At 48.7% G+C, this 25,058-nt stretch overlaps 1 protein-coding gene across 1 annotated transcript in view; it reads right to left on the bottom strand.

The window, feature by feature from the left end:
* The window catches only part of CACNG5 (calcium voltage-gated channel auxiliary subunit gamma 5), a 59,280-nt gene extending 35,733 nt beyond the window's left edge, over positions 1–23,547 (bottom strand). Inside the window, exon 1 of the mRNA XM_002827742.5 lies at positions 23,409–23,547. The gene's annotated coding sequence lies outside the window, so the exon portion shown is untranslated. The remainder of the gene's footprint in view (positions 1–23,408) is intronic.
* Between the last annotated feature and the right edge of the window lie 1,511 nt (positions 23,548–25,058).

Raw genomic sequence — 25,058 nt, 5'->3', positions numbered from 1 at the left:
GCAGGACAAGCGTTAACCTCAGCCTGGCTCATGTCACCCCTTCTGCTTGCCGCTCAGCTGGAGATCCCATCAGGCAGATGCAGAGGTGCTGGGGAGGGCGTGGCAGGTTGGGGATCCCCAGGCCTGGGACTCTTAGTCCTGCGAGTTGAGGAGCTGGGGCTATCGGGGAACTCACTCAGCCACTCAGAGCCTCATCAATAATACAGGAATGGCCGTCCCTTTGCAGAGCTGCTATGAGGATGTAGGCCCTGGGCTGTCATCAAATGGCCGTCTTCACTCCCGGGTCCAGAAAGGAGGCAAGGTTGACCACCAGGCTGGCTGAGCACAGGGTGGAAAATACTGGGCCTCAGAAGATGGCGCTCATGGGTTGGGAGCAATGGGTGGGGAAGCTTGTGTGCACCCCAGTCTAAAACCAGCCTTGTTCACTGCCTCTAGGTGAAGGAGGCAGAGATTTGGGGTGGGCCGGGGAGGTGCAGGATGTTGCAAGGCCAGAAAGCCCAGAACCTCCCAGAAGCTGCTAGAGAGGAAAGTATCTGCTTTCCAAGAAGTCAGGGAAGGAACTGAGAGGAGAAAAGGCAGGGTGTACCCATGACCTCTCCCAGGAGCCCACACCCAGACAGGATTGGATAGAACCCAACCCCAAACCCACATATCAATGGTCCTTAATCCCTGCTGCCCATGAGTGTCATCTGGGGAGATTTAAAATAATCCCAATGCTGAGTTGCTTCTGAGACCAACTATATGCGACCTTCTGGGGGTGGGATGGAGTGGGCTGGGACCGGATATTAGTGTTTTTTAAAACTCTCAGTTGATTATAATATACAGCCAAGGCTAAGAGCCACTAGCAAATGTGAGGTCCCCCACAGGCCTAAAGATATGCAGACCACGCACTCATGATCTGATTTTTGGTTTACTCTGGACTAGAGCGGAGCTGCCCAATATGGCGGCCACTAGCCAGCCACAGGTGGCTCTTGGGCACTGGAAACGTGGTAAGTCCAAAGTGAGACATGAGGTAAGTAGAACACATACCCCAGATTTTTAAGATGTAGTATGAATAAGAATGTAAACTATCTCAGTGATTTTAAAAATATTGATTACATGTTGAAATGGCATATTGGGCTAGATAAAATATATTATTAAAATTAATTTAACCTGTGTCTTTGTACTTTTTTAGAGTGGCTATAAAAAACTTTCAGTTACATCATGTGGCTTGTATTACATTCCTATTGGACTGTATGGACCAGCCAGTTTAAAGACGTGTTCTCAGGCTAGGCAAGGTGGCGGATGCCTACAATTCCAGCACTTTGGGAGGCCAAGGTGGGAGGATCGCTTGAGGTCAGAAGTTCAAGACCAGCCTGGGTAATATAGTGAAACCTCATTTCTATAAAAAATTTAAAAATTAGCCCATGCATTTGTAGTCCCAGCTACTTGAGAGGCTAGGTAGGAGGCTCCCTTGAGCCCACAGGAAGGAGGAGGCTGTAGCATCCCTGCACTCCAGCCTGGGTGACAGAGTGAGACCTTACCCCCACCCAAAAAAAAAGAAAGAAAGAAAAAAAAACTTAAAAATTGAAATAAAATAAAAATGTGTTTTCTATATTTCTTCTATTGATAAGTTTATTTGTTTTTGATGATAATTTTCTTTAAAACTTCACTTCATGATTCCACTTATATAGCATTCTTGCAATGACAAAAATAAAGAAGTGGAGAACAGATTAGTGGTTGTTAGGGTCAGGGACAGAGAGGGGAGAGGGGAAGAGGCCAGCGTGGCTGTAAAAGGACAACACGAGGCCAGGTGCGGTGGCTCACACCTGTAATCCCAGCACTTTGAGAGGCCGAGGCAGGTGCATCACCTGAGGTCAGGAATTTGAGACCAGCCTGGCCAACATGGTGAAACCCCATCTCTACTAAAAATACAAAAAAGTAGCCAGGCATGGTGGCACGTACCTGTAGTCTCAGCTGCTCAGGAGGCTGAGACAGGAGAATTGCTTGAACCTGGGAGGCGGAGGTTGCAGGGAGCCGAGATAGCACCATTGCACTCTGGCCTGGGTGACAGAGTGAGACTCTGTCTCAAAAAAAAAAAAAAAAAAAAAAATGGGGTGGGGGGCAACATGAGGGATCCTCGTTATGATGGAAATTTTCTATATCTTGACTATATCAATGTCAGCATCTTGGTTACCAGGATATCCTATACAGTATCCTTTTGTACTATAATTTTGCAAGATGTTGTCATTGGGTGAAACTGGGTAAAAAACTACATTGAGTCTCTCAGTATATTTCCTACAACTCCATGTGAATCTACAGTATCTCAAAATCAAAAGTTTAATTATTTTAAAAATTTCACCTCTGAAACAATAACTTCCATTCTCTGCTGGCAGGAGCATAAAAGTATTTAACTCTTTTGGAAAGCAATTTGGTTGAGCGTTAAGCATTTTCATCTCTCTTGGTTCCAGTGATTCTACCTCTGGGAATTGCTACTAAAAAATATAAACACAAGTACAAAACACACAAAAATGTTGATTCACTGTTGTTGATAATAGCACAGTACTCAAAGCCACCAACATGCCTCTCTGCAAAGAAGAGTGATAGGAACTATGGTTTACCCACTCAAGGGACTATTATGTAGTCATTGACGGAAAATGTGACAAGGTAATATTAAATGACAACAACAACAAAATGTTGGGATACAAAGCATCAATAGTTTGTTTGCTAATTCCTAAAAAAGAATCTTTTAAAATGTGGGATGATGAGTGTACAAATATTAATAATAGTTGCTTTGATAATAGGATTGTGGATGAATGTGTTTATCCTTTCTACTTCAGTTTCTTTTCCTCGATTTTTTAAAACACATATGCATGGCCGGATGCGGTGGCTCGCGCCTGTAATCCCAGCACTTTGGGAGGCTGAGGCGGGCAGATCACCTGAGGCCAGGAGTTCAAGACCAGCCTGACCAACATGGTGAAACCCCATCTCTACTAAAAGTACAAAAATTAGCCAGGAGTGGCCAGAGCCTGAGGCAGGAGAATCACTTGAACTCTGGAGGCAGAGGTTGCAGTGAACTGAGATCACACCACTGCACTCCAGTTGGGTGACAGGGCGAGACTCTGTCTCAAAAAAAAATACATATGCACAACTTTTTTAATGACAGAATGATCATTCCTCTTTTTAAAATTAAGGACTTTCCTGGAGCTGTCTTTCTGGAGCTAAGGGGCAATGCCCAACCAGGGAAGAGGTCTCCCCCTGTCGGCTGAACATGGTGGTGCGGCCCAGAGTCCTGAAAAGCCTGAAGGCACAGCCAGGACAGAGCTCCCCGGCTTGGGGCCAATTAAGGGCAGATTTAGGGTTCCCATTCCTGCCACAAAGCCGCCCTGGTAAGAGAGTAGAAAAAAGAAAAGAATCGGGAACATTGTAGCTTATGTGAACTCTGACAAGACACTTGAGCTTTCTGAGTCTCATTCAGTAAAGATATTAAATGGTGGCAATAACACGATCCCTGTATTGGGGGGTGTTTGAGGGGTGAAATGGGCTTTATTTTGCTAGGCAATGCCAATTGTTTTTCATGTAGTTCTACCACCTGCAGTATGTAAGAAGTCTCATGCCTTCATATCCTCACCAACATTTGGTATTGTCACATATCTTAATTTTTGTCAATCACAGTGAGAATCAAATGATATTCCATTGTCATCTTAACTGGCATTTCTATGATTGCCGGTGATATGGGGTATCTTTTTATGTTTGGCCATTTTTCTCTTCCCTTTTCTGTGAAATGCCTGTTCATGTCTTTTTCCCATTTTTTTTCTATTGGATTCTTGATCTTCTTTCTTATTCATTTATAGGAGTTCTTGAGGTGTTGTGGATATTAATATTTTGCCATATGTATGTGCTGAAACATTCTGCACAGTCTGCAGTTTTTTTCTTTTCTTTTTTCTTTCTTTTTTTTTGAGACAGAGTCTTGCTCTTGTTTCCCAGGCTGGACTGCAGTGGTGTGATCTTGGCTCACTGCAACCTCCGCCTCCCAGATTCAAGCGATTCTCCTGCCTCAGCCTCCTGAGTAGCTAGGATTACAGGTGCCCACCACCATGCCCAGCTAATTTTTTGTATTTTTAGTAGAGATGGGGTTTCACCATGTTGGCCAGGCTGGTCTCGAACTCCTAACCTCAAGTGATCCACCCACCTCAGCCTCCCAATCTTTTCACTATTTTTTTTTTTTTTTTTGAGATGGAGTCTGGCTCTGTCACCCAGGCTGGAGTGCACTGGCGCGATCTCAGCTCACTGCACTCTGCCTTCCAGGTTCACGCCATTCTCCTGCCTCAGCCTCCCAAGTAGCTTGGACTATAGGCACCCACCACCACGCCCGGCTAATTTTTGTATTTTTAGTAGAGATGGGGTTTCACCGTGTTAGCCAAGATGGTCTAGATCTCCTGACCTTGTGATCCACCTGCCTTGGCCTCCCAAAGTGCTGAGATTACAGGCGTGAGCCACCGCACCCGGCCTTTTCACTTTTTTAATGCTAACTTTTGAGACATTCTTAAATTTAAATTTAAATTTAATGTATTGTACTATTATTGATTTACGTATGTTGGTCTTGTATCTAGCAACTTTGCTGCATAAGGTTCCTTTGGATTTTCTATGAGGATGAGCATATAGCCTGTGAATATTGACAGTTTTGTAGTTTTTCATTCTAATTCTGATATCTCATTTTTTTCTTGTCTTGGTGCACTGTCTAGGGACTCGATGACATAAAAGTGATGATAGTGATATTCTTGTCTAATTTGAAAGAGAATAATTCTAACATTTTACCGTTACATATGATATTTGTTGAAAATACAGCTTATCAGGGTAAGGAAGTTCTCTGTTGTTTGCAAAGAGGTTTTGTTTTTGTTTTTGTTTGTTTTATAATTATATTGATTTTTACCATATTTTTTTCTGCATTTATTGAAATAATGTGCTTATTTCAATTATACTTATAGATTTTGTAACATAAAACAACCCATGCATTACTGGGACATAGCTTGCTTTTGTTGTTTTACATATATACTCTTAATCTGTTTAGTTTCATCATCAAAGTTTCAGTTGAACCACAATGAGGTACCATTACACACATACTAGAATGGCTAAAATTAAAAAGATTGGTCATACTAAATATTGGAGAAGGTTTGGAGAAACTGCAGCTCTCATATGTTGCTGGTAGAAAGGCAAAATGGTACAACTGCTTTGGAAAGCAGTTTTGCAGCTTTTTATAAAGTCAAACATGCTCTTGCCACACAACCAGAAATTCTACTCCTAGGTGGAACTCCCAGAAAAATGAAAATTTGTGGTTGCATAAAGACTTACACCCGAGTACAGCTTGATTCATATAGTCTCAAACTAGAAACAACCCCAATGGCCAAAACTGGTGAATAGATAAACAAACTGTGGTATATAGAATACTACTCCGCAATACAAAGGAATAAACTACTCATGTATACAACTACATGGGTGATATCTTAAAAGCATTACGCCAAATGAGAGTCCAGACACAGCTGGGCATGGTTGCTCACACCTGTAATCCCAGCACTTTGGGAAACCAAGGTGAGAGGATTGCTTCAGCCCAGGAGTTTGACACCAGCCTAGGCAAGATGGTGAGAAGAGAAGAGAAGAGAGAAAGAGAAGAGACAAGGAGAAGGGAGAAGGAGAAGAGAGAAAGAGAAGAGAGAAAAGAGAGAGGAGAGAGAAAGAGAAAAAGAGAGAGAGGAAGGAAGAGAGGGAGGGAGGGAGGGAGAGAAAAGGGAAGCGAACGGAAGAAGGCAGGCAGGCAAGAGTTCAGACACAAAAGACTACATATTGTATGATTTCCTTTATATGAACTTGTAGAAAAGCCAAAACTATAGGAAGAGAAAGCAGATCAGCAGAGGGCAGGGCATTGGCTACAAAGAGGCACAAAATAGTTTTTTGAGGTGATTGAAATGTTCTATATTATCATGACTACACATTTATCAAACTGTATACCTAGAAGTGGTAAATTTTATTATATACTAATTATACCTTTTTAAAAGTGATATTCACTTTCTAAATAAGTTTGCATAAAACGGCAATTTTCAGTTTCTTAAAGGTTTGGTAAAACTTGCCAAGTAAAACCATGTGGGCCTGTTTCTTTTTGTGGGTATATTTTAATTCTGCTTCAATTTTGTATTAGGGTTCTCCAGAGAGACAGAAATGGGAGGTGATATATACATATATGAGAGGGGATTTGCTGCGGGAATTGGCTCACATGATTATGGAGACTGAGAAGTCCCACAACAGGCCGCCTGCAAGCTGTGGACTCAGGTATAACAGCACTGTGTCTCAGCCCAACTCAAAGCCTCAGAACCAGGGAAGACCTACAGTGCTACTCTCATTCCAAGGCCAAAGGCCTGAGAACCTGGGAGGCTGCTGGTGCAAGTCTCAGAGTCCAAAGATCAGAAAGCCTGAAGTTCTGATGTCCAAGGGCAGAAGAAAGGTGGTGTCCCATCTCCAGGGGAAAGAAAGCAAATTTGCCTGTCCCCTGCCTTTTTGTTCTATCCAGGCCCCAGCCGATTAGATGGTGCCCATCCACACTGAGAGTGGATCTTTCCCACTCGATCCAACTCACATGCCAATCTCCTGCCAAAACGCCCTCATGGCACACCTGGAAACAATGCTTTATCAGCTATCCAGGTGTCCCTGAATCCACTTGGATCAAGACCTAAGATTAACCATTATCAATTGTGTTAATGGCTACAATATATTTAGATTTTCTATTTCTTTTTGAGTGACTTCCCAGAAAGTCACCCATATTTGCATAAACTCTTTCATGATATTCTCTTAGGTGTTAAATGATGATTATCCCACATATCATTTTGGTCTTTTTCTCGTTCCCAATATTGTTTGTGTCTTCTCTCTCTTTTTCCCTTCCGATATTTCCTCAGTTTGGGCAATTTTATTCAGCTCTTACAAACAACAAGCTCTAGATTTTGTTGTTCATCTTTATTTCATTGTTGCTGATTAGAAATCTGCTCTGTTATTTTAATATGGTTTCTACTCCTTTTATCTCCTTGCTGTTTTAAACACATTGGATTTATTTTATAGACTTTTCCACACTGTTCTACAACCACGTTTTTGAAGTGCTAATTTCCCCATTTGCCATCTGTACTAAGTTGCCTCAAGGTTAAACCATGCCCTCATGTGGTCTGTAATTTTTATTGTGAGCTCATCTTCAGCAAGGCTTCCCCCCAACCATCCCCATGGGAATCCTATGTACTCTGGGTCCTGGAAGAGTCTCTGGAAAGTGGTTTTGGATTTGATTCAGCTGGGTGAGCTAGAAGTTCCATCAATCCAGGATCTGATTTTACATTAAATTCTTAGCTCAGGATTTCTACCCCTGGGGGGCGTTAGAAACTTAGATTCTGTACCTGTGGGCAGCTCATTCTTCAGTCTTTGTTTTTTTTGGAGGAGACCCTCCTCCACCTTCCTAGAGAATCTGGGCAGAGCTAAATGTCCTGGCAATTTTTTGGGCTGGTAGTTGGCAAATTTCAGCCTCCCCTTCGTGGAGGGGGAGTCTCAGTGCCAACTTCTGGCCTTGCCGGGGCCCAAGACCACATTTTACAGTCCATGGGTGGGCATTAAAATTCCAGACTTGAGCTATGATGGCACATATCTGGATCCAGTACCCCCTGGTTCTCCTTAGTATTAGTTCACATGCTCAAGGCTTTGAGTTTCAGTTCCCTGGGGATTTCCTTCTCTCTTATAAGTCAATGTTGTATTTTAAAACCTTCTGAAGTGCTGACAGTTGGTACTCTGTTGCCAAAACTAGAAGTCTCAAATTCAGTACATATTTTTCATCCCCCTCCCTTTCCTAGGGGTGGTATTGGAAAGCTCTAACAACCCCAACCCCACATTATGGATGGAGGAGAGGAGGGAAAGCTGCCTTTCTATTCTTCTGCATTTCCCAGTGTGCTGCAATGAGCACAAATTATTTTTCCAACTGCATTGTGTGTGTGTGTGTGTATATATGTATTTGTGTATGTATATATATGTGAACTTTAATTTTAAAAATCAATAAAAAATAACCTATATGTAAAGAAAAAATATACTTTAAACCAGAGCATTTCATGGAAGAGGGAGGCCAACAGTGAATTTCCTCCCCTCTCCCTGGGATGGCTTTCTCTGCTTCTTCCTGGGGCACAAGCCAGCCTGCCCCAGGCTTTTGCAATGTTCTATTTTTGTTTCATTATTTAACTGTGTCACATATACACTGCTAAGTGGAGTGCTCAGTTCCATCGTTTAATGGACAACTGACCTCTGTCTGCAAATGCCCAAGTCACATGGAGCTCAGCAGGCCATTAATGGGGTCCTCAGACCCCCTCCCCCAGTCCATTTCAGTCTGAGGCCAAAAGAGCAGGGATGGGGAGAAGTCTTTCAAGGGAAGACACAGAAGGGTTGCAGAACGGAGGGCAAGAAGACAGGCTGGGGTGGAGTCCACTTGCAGCCTGCTTTTGAGAGCCAAGGGGCAGCCTGGCTGCAGGGGCTTTCTCACCTCTTCTGACCCCGTTGTGATCTACTGAACTCGGCTCCAGGCTGGATTGACTGGCAGTTGTACCGGGACCCACCTCCTGTAGCACTAGGGGATTTTAATTCTTCTTCCTTCATTATTTAATTTCTAGACCTTCACAGTGATCTAAACTGTATCTTTTGACCACTTGACCGCTAAAAAATCACACACCCAGGAGCTTGGAAAGGCAACGGCAGAATCATCAGGCAAGAGGGAGAAAGGATACGTCACAGACGTGTGTGCGCTTCCATTGCCTGACCTTGACTCTGGGATTCACAGTGTTTTACCCAATGCTTTCCTATGGGGTTGTGACCTCCGTAGCTCCTTCCATCAAGCCTAGGAAGATGACATTATGGGTGGCGTGATCCGTCTCACCTGTGAGACACAAAGGCTGAGAGGGGTGTCCTGCCCAGGGAGGCTAGGGCAGGACCTGAACTTTGTGCCTTCTGGGGTATGGTCCCCCACCTGTGTTCAGCCATTCAGCCTGCAGAGGTAGGGTGCATTCCCCAGGCAGATCCCAGAACACAGCCCAAGGCCACTCAGCCAGAAAGTGTAATCCCAAGGTTCAGGGTTGGGCACCCTGAGTGAGGGGCTCCTGGCCACCACCCCACTGCTGGATCTGCCCTCCCGGGGTGGGAACACTGCTGCCTTCTGCGTTCCTGCCCTGCCTTCCTGGGCTGGCTCCATCTGGCCTGCTGGCCTCCTCCTCCTCTGCCCCTCCTGACCCAGTGCAGCTCCCCCCACCCCTGCCCCCAACCCCGGGTGCCTCAGAGTATGAGTGTTCCTCACCCTCCCCACAACAGTGCATCCATCAGGATGGAGACGTCCGTTCCCATCCGGAGGGAAGAGGGGGGCGGAGGAAATTGATCACTGGGAATGATGTCTCTATATTCTGCCTCCCCTGGTTTATTTCCCTCCGCAGAGGCAGATGGGGAAAATGTTGGCTGCAGTTTTGACATGAATTGATCTTGAAGCTGGGTGAACCCAGCGGTACTCCCTTAATGGGCAGCCATGGCCTGCCAGCTCTAGGGCTGACAACAAGCACTCAATCAATGCACACGGCGGCAGCCTATTCATCTGATCGCACCCCAGAAGGCACAAAGTTCAGGTCCTGCCCTGGCCTTCCTGGGGAGGACACCCCTCTCAGCATCTGTGTCACCCATAATGTCATCTTCCTAGGCTTAATCGAAGGAGCCAAGGAGGTCACAGCCCCATAGGAAAGCACTGGGTAAAACACCGTGAATCCCAGGGTCAAGGTCAGACCTCCTGGCTTCTCCTTGCATCCAGTGCTGGGGTCTGCTCATCAGGGTCTGAACATGGGTCACCCGCTGGGGTAGGGGCTGGGGGAGAAGGTCCAAAGAGGGGAGCAGGGCCACTACCAGGACCTCAAATTCATCTCCCCTGCCAAGGTAAAAGCTCCTACCCAACTCGGACTCAAATGCCTTCAAAACTGAGCAGAAACCCAAGTGGTGCAAATGGTCCTATCAGCCAGTAACACTTTAGTCTGAATATGTAGAGGTTTGTCCTCAGTGAGGATAGTCCCAGTGTTGTTTCAGGGATGTGGTAGGCAATATGAGGTGACCGTGTGCAGGGCCCAGCCCATACCTGGGACTGTCCCCACTGCTGATTAAGCCGAGTTCTGGCCTGGGCCCTGCAGCCCCCATCTGATGGTGTGACATTCAATGGTGTGCTGTCCCTGAAACTTCAGTCACCTATGGAGCCCTCCATCTTCTCACCTGGGAATGCTTCCTTGGTATTTGGAACTTCTGGAAGTTTCCTGTGGGATTGGAATGAGGGGAGAACACAGGGACACCCAGAAATGGCACAGCATCCCTCAGGAAGGATTCAGAGTGGGCAGCAACCAGTCACAGAGGGCTGGGCTGTCAGGTTCAGATTCAGGAAAAAGATCAAGGCCCCTGCTACCGGTGGTCTCAGGTGGAGCTGGAGTTGAAGGTGGGTGGGAGGAACGAGGTTGTCCCAACATGAAGGGTGAGGAAAAAAAGACATTTTCCATGCGCAGACCAAGTCCCACCCTTCTCCAGGAAACAACACTGCTTCCGGGAAGCTGGTGGGGGCCCACCTGACCCCATCACTCACAGCCTACCCCGGCCAGGAGTCTAGGCTTCATCAGAGAAATGCCTTGTGCCCTGGAAGGAGGGTGTCGGCCTTGGTGCTGTGCATCTGCCGGCCTCAGAGCACCTGGTACGCCCCTTCTGCAGAGCAAGGTGAGGTTGGCCCAGTCATCTTCACCTCTGGGATGAAGAGGTGCAAGGGAGGGCTGCCCACCAGAGAACAGATACCTATTTTGAGACCAAGTGAGATTTACATAGGAAGTCCCCTGTCTCCTAGGGCCCTGGCTGGGGGAAGGTGGGTGAGGGGTGTCTGGATATATCACCCTAGGGGGAAGGTGATATGGTTTGGCTGTGTCCCCACCCAAATCTCATCTTGAATTGTAGCTCCCATAATCCCTATGTGTCATGGGAGGGACCCAGGGAGAGGTAATTGAATCATAGGGGTGGGTTTTTCCCCATGCTGTTCTCGTGATAGTAAGTCTCGTGAGAGCTGATGGTTTTATAAAGAGCAGTTCCCCTGCACACACTCTATTGCCTGCTGCCATGTAAGATGTGCCTTTGCTCCTCTTTCGCCTTCCGCCATGATTGTGAGGGCTCCCCAGCCATGTGGAACTCTGAGTCCATTAAATCTCTTTTTCTTTATAAATTATCCAGCCTCAGGTATTTCTTCATAGCAGTATGAAAAGGGACTAATACAGAAGCTGTTGCTTTCTGGCACACCAACACTTACTGCCCATGAGTGTGGCCTCTAGAGGGCAAGTTGTGTCCAGGTACAGAAGTCCAAGGGACACTCTGGGAGACAGAGGGTGCCAGGTACACAGACAGGAGCCAAGAACAGAATGGAGCTCCTTCAAGCCTCAAGCCTCTGACTTCTCAGCCACACAAGAGCCATGAAGTGAACAGGTTGGTAGCTAAGTGTGCACAGTCCCTGAGCACAAACTCTGGCTCTGCCACCAAGCAGGTGTGTAGCTTTTGACAAGTTTGCTTCACTGCTCAGTGCCTCCATGTGTGTATCTGTAAAACATGGGTAACCACACTTCGAAAAGTTTTCAGGAAAATGGTAAGTTTTGGCAAGGATGTGGAGAAATTGGAACCCTCATACTTTGCAGGCAGGAGTGTAAAGTGATGCAGCCACTGTGGAAAACAGTTTGGTGGCGCCTCAGTATGTTGCACACAGAGTTACCAGATGATCCAGTAACCCCACTCCTAGGGATATACCCAAGAGAATTGAAAGCAGGTGTTCAGACAAATACTTGTACATGAATGTTCATCACAGCATTATTCATAAGTCCAAAGATGGAAATAACCCAAATTTCCATTTGTGTGGTAGCAGGCATGAGTAGCACTTCATTGCATTTTATGGCTGGATAATATTCCATTTCATGAATGGACACACTGTGGTACATCCACAAAATGGAATATTATCCAGCCATAAAACGGAAGGAAGCACGGATGCATGCTGCAACATGAATGAACCTTGAAAACATTATGTGAAGTGAAAGAAGCCAGACACAGGGGCCACTTGTTGTATGATTATAATTCCATTTATGTGATGTGTCCATAAAAGGCAAATCTAGAGGGACGGAAAGCAGATTAGAGGTTGCCAGGGACTTGGGAAAAGAGGGAATGGAAGTGACTGCTTCACGGGTGATGAAAATATTCTGAAACTAGAGAATGCTGACAGTTGCACAACGTTTGAATGTATTAAATGCCACTGAATCACACACTTCAAAATGGTTAAAATGGTAGATTTTATGTTATGTGTATTGTGCCACGATAAAAACCCCTAAAGATTGCATCTATTTATATCAAAGAATATGATTCACCACGATTTAAAAAATGCATACCCAAAGTGTATGCATATAAGCAATTATGAGGGTCAGGGAGGTTGCTGGGGGAGGATATTAAAGGAGACTGGAAGTGAAGTGCTTGGCACAGAGTGGACCATGAAGTAACGGCTCAGTAAACACCAGCCTCCCTCAGCTACTCCTCATGTTAGAGAACGTGCCTCTGTTGGCCATGCCCTTTCACACATCACCTGGTCTTGGGGCCCCAAGAGGCAGGAGGTCAGGTCCTTAAGGTCTTGCAACTGCACATTGTGGGTCAGGTGACTCCCTGCCTCCCAGAGAGGATGGAGACAAGACCCCAGGGATGGGACTTGCCTTGAAGGTCTTAATAACTGACCTCCATGGAGGTCTGTGATTAGCACTGGGGGACATAAGCTTCTTGGGCCAAGGCAGATCTCCAAAGGGCAAAGGAGACACTGGGCATTGATTTCAGTGACCATGGCATGAATGCTATTCAACAAGCACGTAGTAATATCCCTTTGGTGATCCCCTGGTCTAGTGGGGTAGCTGGGAAGGCACCAATGTTGGCAGTGCAGGGGGCAAGTTGGCTGATGGAGGTGTGCTGGGGATGCCATGGGAGCACAGACAAGGACCCCTAATAGGGGAACATCTGGGAAAGCTTCCAGGAGAAGCTGATCTTTGAGCTAGTCCATTCCATCACCTGGTTCCCGTATGTAGAATAGTTTTTTTTTTTTTAATTTTACTTCAAGTTCTGGGATACATGTGCAGAACGTGCAAGTTTGTTACATAGGTATACATGTGCCATGGTGGTTTGCTACACCTATCAACCCATCATCTAGGTTTTAAGCCCCATATGCATTAGGCATTTGTCCTAATGTTCTCCTTCCCCTCGCCCCCCACCCCCCCAACAGGTCCCCGTGTGTGATGTTCCCCTCCCTGTGTCCATGTGTTCTCATTGTTCAACTCCCGCTTATGAGTGAGAACATGCGGTGTTTGGTTTTCTGTTCCCGTGTTAGTTTGCTGAGAATGATGGTTTCCAGCTTCATCCATGTCCCTGCAAAGGACATGAACTCATTCTTTTTATGGCTAGATAATATTCCATGGTGTATATGTGCCACATTTTCTTTATCCAGTCTATCATTGATGGGCATTTGGGTTGGTTCCAAGTCTTTGCTATTGTAAATAGTGCTGCAATAAACATATGTGTGCATGTGTCTTTAGGGGAATAGTTTTTGTTTTAAATGAAGAGAAGAGAATTTTGGAAGAGTCAGACCTATGCTAGACATTTTGGTTACATTTGCCTTTCACAAATTCCAAGGGTTCAGAAAGAACATGGAGCTCCTGAGGTTCAAATCCTGGACCTATGAGCTTGGTGACTTTGGATGAGTTACTTAACCTCTCTGTGCTTCAGTTTCTTCACCTATAAAATGTGTTTCATGATAGTGACCTCGTAGACATTCAGTAGAGCACTCAGTATGGGAAATCCAAAGTAGGAACTTGCCATCATCATAGTCATTCCCTTGTACACAATGGCTTTGGGGCCAAGACCACTGACACCGTGGTCTATAAGGACCCGTTAACTTCGATCTTCCCAGCCACAAACTTCAGCTGAGCCTCGTTCAGACAATATGGAGAGGATATGATGAACTCTGTGTCCACAGCACCAGGAAGACAAAGTGAGTGGCTATCAATATATCGAGGACCTCTTGTATGACATCTGTCTTCTCCTTTATAATTTTATCATCATGTCAACCTTATATAGTAGCTGCTCTCCTTCTCCTTTTAGAATTGAGGGAACTGAGGCTCAAAGAGGTAAAATGACTCACCTAAGGCCACATGGAACAGTTGAGCTCCAAATCCCACATTCCCTTTGTCCACTGCACAGTGCATACGTCAGGGGCCCAGGACTAGTGATTAATAGCCCAGGTTTGAATTCCCAAGCTAATGCTTACAGCAGAGCTGGATGCCTGATCTGAAAACACACATGATGATAAGGTGTACCCCGTAAGGATTAGACAACAGGATGCTTACAAAGACTTTGACAGTGATAAGCACCCAATGAGTATTAGCTCCCAGAATTACTCTATCGTCCTGCTACCTCCTATCAGAGAACTACTGGTGACCCATGCTCCTGCAGGCATCTGGCTCTGGAAGGGACAGCACAGATCTGCTGTCTGGTTCATCACTCCAGACCCCAGAGAGTATGGACAACCCCCCAGCCCAGGCTCTCTCCCCCCAAGTCAAGGTCCTCTTTCTTCCCAGCTGCGTCCCCCATGCCAAACTGCACAGAGACAAATTCCAGGAGCAGCTTGTACTCTTTTGCTTGAGAGCACCCAGTGTGAGAGCAATTGCAACACTGGCTTATTCCAGTGGTTCCTGCCTCCCCCACCCAGGACCAGGCTGACATCTGGCTTCTTTCCAGATAGGAGCAGCACCCTCTACCTGACCTTCACCACTATGCCAGCTGCCTTTGAGTTGGGAGCAGGCTGTTTCCACCCACAAAGGGCTCATGGAAGTCCCAACTCCTGGAGCAGGACCACCCCCCTGCAGCATCCTTGCTGCACTGTGATTCAGGTAGCCTGGGGTTAAACACAGGGGAAGATGGGAAACTCCCCATCAGCCAACCCTACGTGAGCAGAAGTTTGCCCAAGACTGCACCACATCTACCTCCTGGTAAGGTCTTTTTCTACCAATTCAGATTTACTCTCTGGGATTACGGAGATAGGTCTCATTTCCCAAACATTCTGCCAGAAACAGAAATTACTTCAATAACCAGAAAATAAAAACCAAAAGCAACAAGGGTCACTGAAGCATGAGCAACTTCCATCCAAATTGTAGCTCTTGAAATGTCCTGTCCCCCTTTGCCCTCCAAGCTTTTCCTCTCCTTTGCTTGGTGCCTTTACTTCTTTAGGTGCTGGACTTCAGAGTGGCGCAGTGAAAGCTTGCCCCCATTAGCATCAGAGGGCCTAGGTTCAAATCCTGGCTTTGCCGCTCATCAACCATGGGATTGTAGGCAAGCTACTGAGCCTCGGTTTCGTCATCTGTAAAATGGGAATCATAATACCCTCAACCAAGATTATGGCAGTGGATTCCATTAAATAGTGCAATACATGTCAAGTACAAGCTAGATGCTCCCAAAGTGGTGGGAGTTATTATTGGCCACCATCTTTTGGAAATGTCCTAACACATCAGCTTCTTTCCAGTTGCTGGCATGCAGGACTGAAGACAGTGCTTTAGAAAATTACTCAGCCAACCCATAGGCCATCTGTCCCACTTGCCCACTGGCCTGTTTGCTCCCCACAGTCCGTGCTCTTTCTCCAAGAACTGACCCCTCTACTCTAGGAGTGGTCCTTATAGGTACATCACCTGGTCCTAGCTGCTTGGCCAAAGGTAAACACCCGACATAGCCAGCCCCATCAGATGCTTCCTCTTAGGAAGTGCTTGTCTATTTTTAAGGTCCATCAGGCTGCCTGGGGCTCTTACAGCCTGAGGCCTGCAGAGGAAACTAGGTCTGCTGGCCCTGGTGTTAGAGAGGCTGCAAGAGCTGCGGGTCCTGCCTCTCTTTAACTCCGGATTCTGTGTTCTCATGAAATCGGACTGTGAGGCCCATGCTTGAGTTCCAGGACACACCTAAGGCCTCTGATCAACTCCGCCTTTTTGCTTGAGCTACACTGAACAGAAGGAGCCTACAGGCTTGACTTCCAAGAGGCCTGGGTTCAAATCTCAACACTGCCACTTATTAAGTGGGTAACTGTGGGCAGTGGCTCCACCTCTCTGAGCCTTGGGCTTCTCATCTATAAAGTTTCCTTTATCTGCAACAACCACAAACCCTCCTGACAGTGCTCTCATTCTCTGTCTTACCCATGGAGAAGACTGAGCAAGAATCAGCAGGGAACTTGGTTAAGGTCCTGGGGCAGTGGGTGGTACAGGCCAGATATAAACCCTCCCAGGCCAGAATGCAACCCTCTTACCACCTTGCCTTGCCTGGTAGAGGCTGATAAGCCACTCCCCCACCCGGGAATCACTTTTATATTTCACAGGCCTCCTCTGCAGACCACCAGCCCAGCCCATTTGGCAGTAAAGGTGAGGGCATGGTGGGCAGTGGGGCCGGAGAGAACAGGGAGTTGAAGTCCCCCTAAACCTCACTGGGAAAGTGGCACCCTCTTCTGGCCTTTACTTTTTGTGTGATGGAAGATACTCTGATTTCTAGCTTGGCTCCACAGCTCCATCTGCTCAGTGGTGCCTCTGTCCAGCTTGATTTTCAAATAATCACAGTCCCTTGAGCTCTGGAGCTGGAGGACCTTCAGAGGTTCTGGACTGGAAACCCTCTAAGGGAGGGACAGTTTAATTCCATAAAACACACCTGACCCTTGACACAGAGCAGATGTTCCAGAAATAGGTTGTGGAGAAGATGAATCCTGTCCCATCCCGTCCTTTTACAGATGGGAAGCAGAGGCTCAGAGGAGCGTGGGGACTTGTCTAAGCTCATGCACTGAGAGTCGCTGGGCCTCAAACCCCGGTCTCCTGTTGCCCATCCTGAAGCCAGGGCTCCTCCTGTGGCAGCCCCCTGAGAAGATTCCTGGGCAGGAGGCATCCCTGCTGTCCTGCCTGGCTCTCCTTGCCTAGGGCAGTGGGAGACAGCTGGGTAGGATGCTCCTTTGGACAGGTACAGAAAGGGCTGCCACCTGCTGGGCGTTATCTTCAGGTGAGTGGAAAGAGCCACTTCCAGCAGTGGGCATTTGAGGATGTTCTCCTGGATGGGGCTGGGAAAGGAAAATAAATCTTGGGGCCCCCAAATCACTAAGCTAAAGGGAAAAGTCAAGCTTGGAACTGCTTAAGGCAAACTTGCCTCCCATTCTATTCAATGGGAGTGAGCAATTGGCTCAGTGAGCCAATCTGCTCACTGAGATAGATGCATATCTGATTGCCTCTTTTGGAATGGCCAATCAGAAACTCAAACAAATGTGACCATCTGTCTCTCACCTACCTGTGACCTGGAAGCCCCTTCCATGCTCCAATTTGTTCTGCCTCTCTGGACAGAACCAATGTACATCTTACATATATTGATTGATGTCTCATGCCTCCCTGAAATGTATAAAACCAAGCTGTACCCCAACCACCTTGGGCACATGTCGTCAGAACCTCCTGAGGCTGTCACCGACACACGTCCTCATCCTTGGTAAAATCAACTTCCTAAATTAACTGAGACCTGTCTCAGATATTTGAGGTTCACAGGGCCTGCCCAGCAAAGTCATATGGCTGTAACATCCCATCATCATCAGAAGCCACAGGCTCTGGAGGACACACCACCTCCGATAGCCACTTACTTACTCAGGGATCAAACAGGGCAAATGCACAAAGACACACTGGCAAACACACACACCTCCTGAGAGGGACCTCACACATCTGGAGCACACAGCGACACACCGGTGTGCCCAACAGTCCCAGGAAACTTTCTTCTTGGGGTCTCTTTGTCACTGCGGTCCATCCCCAAGGAAGACATCCCCACGCAGAAGGAGCAGAGGGGTTCGACAGTGAGAGTTATTGGGGAGGTGTCTGTGGATACCGGCAGCTGCTTCTCGTTTTTCAACTCTGGGGTATTTTTAAAACCCACATTTCCAGTGATGAACCTGCCTCTGACATGTGCCTCTGGAATAATGTGAACCTGCCAGATGGGTTCATTGAGGCTCTCTGGATTTAAGTCTTAGGGGTTCTGAGGCTGCAGAATCTTGCTAATGGAGCCTGTGCTGGCTGCCCCTGCTGAACCCCATGATCCTTCACTTGGGTTCAGGCTTAGCTTCCTGGGGAAGCCGGGGCAGCCTCATCAGAGGGAACCCAGCAGGCTGGCCCTGAAGATCCCGGGAGATGCTGACTCTGAAAGGGCCGGACCTCCTCCTCAGCTCTGGGAGAGAGAGCGCTTAACTTCCCCTGACCTCCTGGGATATTGGCTTTGACCTCAGCAGATGGCATCGCTGCAGCTCGGTGAATAGATACACAAGTCCAGAGCACGCGCCCGTGGCTGGGCAGATTGGGAGGCGGCCACCTGCCCTCTGGCTTCTCTCTGGCACAGGTGCACAGAGAGGAGGCCGGTGAGGGGTCACTGAGGACAGCACTCCCAACAAAAGCCCTGCAAAGCAGGGATCACCGGTCGCCAGAGAAAACTGAGGGCCAGAGAGATTCTGTGGCTCGTCTAAGGCCACCCGGATAGTGAGAGACTGTGCTGGGATTTGAACTCAGTTCTGTGTGGCTCCGAAGTCCACATTTTAGTGTGGACAGTAGACAGTGGGCTGCCCATGCTCATGCCCCAACAGTGCTGCCCGAATTCTTTAACCCTTCTGGGCCTTGCTTTTCTCAATTGAGCAATCAAGAAAAGGAATAACACTTACCCGACAGGACTTCAGTGCACGTGCGCGGAACAGCCCTGGAGCGGCGTTTGTGCCTAGCAGGTAGTGAGTGCTCACTGACCTCCACTTTCTGCTCACAGAGAAAGCTCACAGCCCTCGGTGATGCGGGGCCCAGCAGAGCCCACCCAGCTGCTCCCACACTGCCCACCCCCCGGACTCACTGACCCCCTCCATGTTCCTCCATTTTCTCTTCCTGCAGCTGCTTGGAAGCTCTTTCCCAGCTCTCCCCCTCTCGCTCTCTCCCCACCTTCCCATCTCTGATAAATGTCACCTGTGCAGTGAGGCCCTTCCTGGGCTCCTTTCGAAAATGGCAACCCTGCCTCACCTGTGCTCTCTAAACCCTGACCCTGCTTGACCTTTCTAGCATCTTCACCACGCAGCCATTTTCTACTCCTACAGCATATGTATTGTTCATTTTGCTCTGTGGAATGCTTGCTCCTAAGAAACAGGACTGATTTTTGTCTTTCTTTCTAGCTGTATCCCCAGAGGTTCTCAACAGCAGGCTACTTTGCCTCCCAGGGGATTTTTGGCAATCTCTGGAGACATTTTTGGTTGTCAGAATGGGTGGGGGTGGCCAGCCGTGGTGGCTCACGCCTGTAATCCCAGCACTTTGGGAAGCCAAGGCGGGTGGATCACGAGATCAGGAGATCGAGACCATCTTGGCCAACATGGGAAAACCTCATCTCTACTAAAAATATAAAAATTAGCTGGGCGTGGTGGCACATGCCTGTAATCCCAGCTACTCAGGAGGCTGAGGCAGGAGGTTCGCTTGAACCTGGGAGGCGGAGATAGCAGTGAGCCAGGATTGCAGCACTGCACTCCAGCCTGGGTGACAGAGTGAGACTCTGTCTCAAAAAAAAAAAAAAAAAAAAAAAAGAATGGGTGAGGGACCGAGGTGCTACTGGCATCTCATGGATAGAGCCAGCACTGTTACAGAGCATCCTACACTGCCCAGGACAGCCTCCCCTGCACCAAACAGAAGAACAAGGCAGCCCCAAATGCCAATAATACTCCAGTCGTATCCCCATTACTTAGAACAGCAGCCAGCATATGCATAGCAGGTGCTCAATAAATGCTCATTATGGAAGACTGACGAGCTGCTATCATCATTGTTGTCATCGTTATTATTATTTAAGAACAGATGTAGTCGAGAATCATCCTTAAGGATGGTCCCTTGGGTGCTCATGGCCAATAGGTCATACTGTTGACTTAAAACATCTTTCTTTTGGTCCAGGCTCTGCCCCCTGGAGCATCCAGAAAAGGCAGCAAACTGCTCATTGCTGGGGCTTCACCAGCCAGGGCCAGTCCACATCATCAAGCCCCCTGGGCACCCAGGTGATGCCAGCCTTCTCCCCACAAGGAGCCTGGCCATGGGCTGCCGTGAGCAGGGACTCTCAGTTCTCACCCCTCCGTCCCCCCTTCCGCTTGCTCCCACACTGGAAAACTCAGGACCTTGTGCCCAGCTGAGCAACAAATCACCTCCACAGGCCTTTTCAGGGTGATCCCAGCCGAACTCTGCTCCCCCAGGCCATTCTCAGCCCAGGAGACTCGTGGGTCTGAGTGAATTATGCCATTTTTGCTTCTTTCAGGAAAGGGCAAAGGGAGTGACAGGGGAATTTTCAGGGAGACACAGCCAGGCAGGGGATACTCTGTCATTTTGCTGACCTAACAAATTATCATTGACAATTTTAAACAGCCAGCGTGACCAGGCCAGCCTCTCCTAATGCAGAGGGCACCACCCATAGAACACACGAAACCCCACGTGGTGTGTTCTGAGCAGCGGGTGGAGCAGCATGAAAAGAAAGGATGCTTTTGCATCAGGGACTATTTCACCTCTCGAACAGGCTACTGGAGCCCAACCCAGAGACAGGCCTGGCACCCACCCTGTATTCACACAGAGAATTCCCACTTGATATTCACAACTTTCTCTGCCTGAGGCCTGCCCCTTACCCCTCGCCCCAAGCCTCTCCTTCTCCCTGGGGCCTTCTTGAGCTTAGCAGCTGGGCCTGTCTCTGCAGAACTGTGAGGCTGGCAAAGCACAATCTTCTCTCTCCTACACTCCCCAAGCTTCTCTTTCTCTCCTCTCTGTTCTGCCTTCTCTTTCTCTCCTCTCCAAGGTCCTGAAAGCTTCTAAACAAGTCATTGATGCTAAGGATTAGTAACTGACATAAGACTATGAACCACAGGAATAAGTCTCTAATGGTGGGATATTAAGCATCAGATGGCTAGGTTTGGAGGAACAGCATGATATTTGGTGGGCAGGGGTTGTTCTGGTGCCCCTGAAGTCTCAAGTAGCTAGTCCCAATTCTGCCAGGGAGTAGGACTGGCCCAAAACTCAGAAGAAGATGACAGAGCAGGCACATGCCAAGTGTCAGTGAGCCAGAAGGCTGTGTGGGGTGGGCCCAGGACACCAATGGCTCAGGGCAGAAGCTGGGGACAGAAGTGCCAGCTCCCTGCAGAGGCAGAGCTTGCTGGAGACTGGGTTACATCCTCCATCCTCACTTTTTGGGAATCTAAGCTCAATCTGTGAGCTACCCTGCTACTAAAATTCACACCACTTCCCCCACCTCTAAGGATGGCATGAGGCATCCTAGCTACACAGCCACTTCCCTCAAGTCCAATGTCAGAGAGTCCAGCTGGGGGCTAGAGAAAGCAGAGACCACAACACCAGCCCTGAACCACCTCCAGTAAAATGGACACTGTCATTCATGACCTTACTTGATTCTCAAAACACCCCGCCAGACCCATCTTACAGATGAGGAAGCTGAGCCTCCAAGCATTCTGTAAGCTGGCCAATGTCACACAGTCAGGGACCTAGCAGGGTTTGGAGCTCACGTTTCCCACAACAGCCTAAGGCCAGTCTCTTCCAAACAAGCGTGAACAATTCAGCCAATCTCCCCCTGCACCAAGTCACAGAGCCCCAGCTGACAAGCCTGAGAATGGCTGAGCTCCCTCAAGCCTGCTGTTGGCTTGTGGGGCCTGGGGTGCAGCCAGCCAGGATGCTGGGATTCTCACATCACTAACAGCCACAGCCGCAGCAGGGCCACCTCCCTATCTTCCGTTGAACTGGACTACCCAGCCCCTCAGCACATCCACTGCCTTCCACATGACAAAAGGGAGGAGGTTTAGTGGTGGTGAGGTCTCAGGCACAAGCACAGATTTCACCCTGTTAGGCACCCTGGGGACCTGGCCCTGAGATGACGTGTCCCCCAGCTACCTCCAGGGGCTGCGTTAGCAGAGAAGTGAGGCAGAGCTAGGGCTTCTCAGGCAGGCAGGAGACTTCGACATGAGGGGCTGGCTACAGGGTCTGCAAAGAGGTGCCACCAACCTGCCACTGAGATGCCTGTGGTCCTGAGATACTCTGAAACCAGGACATCAGAGCCAATAGAGGTCCCACACCCACACCCACACCCAGGCAATCCTGGCTGTTAATTGATCAAGACTTGAGGTTTGTGGAAATGAGGGGAATGGGTGTGAGGTGGCTGGGAGGGGAAGCCCCATCTTGTGTTCCCCAGGATGGATGTGGAGCAGAAGCCAGCCTCGGTGACAGCTTGTATGTGACATCTGTCAAACTGAGACAGCTCCCACTTGGGGATCCTGTCCTGGGTCCTGCTCTAACCCAGTCACTGATAATCCAGTGCAAAGTGAGTGAATCCCTTCCTTTCTGGGAACAAGGGCTTCCTCAACCACCAGTGTGCCTGGCAGGTACCAGAGGCAGCCCCGGGGCAGCCCTGGAGAAGCTAGTCAGAATATGAGCTTCTTTCCTCCCCAGCCAGGCTCCCGGAATTATTTCTCAAATCATTTTCAGTCCTAGGAAGTGATAATTTGATTTCACTTTAACATTTTTAACAAGCTGCATCTTCATCAACTGCCAAATTAGGATGAGAGCAAAGATCGGGTAATCACAATGAGAGTCTTTGGAGTGATTGGGGAAATCCAAATTTGGGGTGTGCCTGGGGGGTTGACAACGCACGCCCAGCACCTGTGGTGGGGTCCCCATAGCACCACCCTGATCATCCCCGCGAGTCCATCTCTGCTCAGTGGCTCCTGGCAGGGACACCTCCTCCTATCAACCCTCCTCACAGGCAGAAGGAAACCCCGAGTCCCACAAGCTGGAGAAATGAGGCCACCCTGCAGGCTGTGATAAGCGGGGAGTTGGACCCGGGTAGGCCGACAGCCCAGCTCAACAGGTGGTGGTGGGCTTATCCCTTCCTGCATTATCCGGATAATTCTGCCAGCCCCATTCAAGTCCGTCGTGGAAAAGTCTGCCCTCAGCTTTGGCGTGGGTAAACTGCCTAGAAGCGACTGTAAAGAGGGGGCGTCATCATCTCCCCTGACACATCCTTGGGACAGACAGATGGACAGACAGACACACGCACACGCGCATACACACGCCCGCGCTCCCCACCACACTGCCCCTTCCAGGGTGCGCGATCGCTGGGGCTCTCCGGCCCCTGCCCCTGGCTGGGCCGTCATGGGGGCGCAGCCCGGCGCCGCGGCCCAGCACCGGTGGGAGACAGACCCCCAGGGACCCCCCAGGAAGGAAGAGGTGGTCTCTCCCGGTCTTCCCAGCTCTTACCTCGCTGGAGTCGCCGCGACCCCCGACCCGGGTCCAATGTCCCTCGCCGGCTGGGCGCGCGGGGCGGGAGGTACCACGCTAGGCTGCCCGGGACGCCCGCCCCGTCCAGTCAGCCGGAACCGCTCGGCGCCAGTGACCGTGGCCGCCGCCGCCGCCTCAGCTCGCGCCCGGGACCCCGAGAGGGAGGGGCGGGCAGGGGGCGGGGCCGAGGGCGGGGCCTCCCCACCCGGCGCTGCCAGCTGCGGGCGGGGTTTGGGACCGGTCAGATGCGGTCTCCCAGCGCGGGAGGTGAGCACTTCTAGGGTGAGCACTCTCGTGGGGGTGGCAGGTGAAGAGTTGAGGGCTTGCGTGGGAGAGGAGAGGCTTTCAGAGTCCGCATAGGGCTGGGAGGCCCTGCCTGGAGTCAGACTCACCTTCAAATTCCAGCAGCTGGGGCTGCAGCCTCTGCTGTTGCTGCTGCTTTTAAATAAGGATGATGATGATGATGATGATGATAGAACAACAATGCCAGCTAGTATTTATTGAGCACTTACTAGTGTAAGCATTCAATGAGCTTCACATGTGTTAAGTCATTTAATCCTCACACAAATCCCATTTTACAGATGAGAAGACTGAGGCACAGGGCGCTTAAGTGAGGAGTCTGAGGACACACAGCTGGAAAATGGCAGAGCCAGGATTGCAGCTCAGGCCTGTCTAGGTGCAGAATCTGAGTCTTTAAAGCCCCACTATGCTTTTGTGCTGTGTGGCCTTAAGCAAAGGGTTTGTCCCTCTTAACTGTAAAATGGATATATATGTCCAATAAATGGTGGCAACTAACATTAAAACATTTCTTCCTTTCTTAGGTTCTATGTCTCCTTTAGTCTCTGGGTTCTGGACACCCAATAGGTGCTCAATAGATGTTTGTTAATCTATGACTAATTTGAAAGTGGCAGCTGGAGCCAGTGTGGTCAGCCAGGTTGGAAGGGGGACCCAAGGGCTAACTCTTCCTGGCTTGCATAGCCACACATCTTTATTGCTTTGAAATGGCAGCCTGACCGATATCTTTGTCCGGCACACTTGGGCAGATGCTCACAGACCAGCAGCTTCCCCTCAAAGGCCTGTAAAATCCCTGCAGATCAAGAGGGGGTCAAAGATGTGGCATGTGGAAATATCTGGGGGCAAAGTTGATTGCTAAATAATGAGACATCAGCAGTGAACATATTAGTTTAAAACTGTAGGGCAGAAACCCTTATAGAAGCGTCTATGTTGCTGAGGTCTCCTGACATGGGAGGACTTTGTCATGTGTGAATGGGGCCAGGTGGAGTTGGGACAACTGAAGGTTTTTGGAAAGGATACACTACGTGTCTATTCACAGCATTTTAGGCCTATGCAGTTTTCTGCTTTTTCTCCCTTCTCCCACTTACCCCAAGAGTGTTCTTCTCTACCCCCCAGAATACCCTGATGGAAAAGCCTCATCCCATATGATGCGTGACCACATCTCCCACTGGATTGAGTGGCCCCATATCTCAAATTCTCAACGCCCATGATCCTCAAACCCTTCCAAATGTGCTAGTTCCTTCTGCGTGGATTGCCCTCTATGCTACTTGGAAAACTCCTATACATCCTTCAAGACCTTATTCAGTTTACTCCCTTTGACCCAAGAATGGATTT

The sequence above is a fragment of the Pongo abelii genome, chromosome 19 (assembly GCF_028885655.2).
Source record: "Pongo abelii isolate AG06213 chromosome 19, NHGRI_mPonAbe1-v2.0_pri, whole genome shotgun sequence".
Lineage (NCBI taxonomy): Eukaryota > Metazoa > Chordata > Mammalia > Primates > Hominidae > Pongo > Pongo abelii.
The sequence above is the reverse complement of the archived record's forward strand: the minus strand, read 5'-3'. Positions and strand labels throughout refer to the sequence as shown.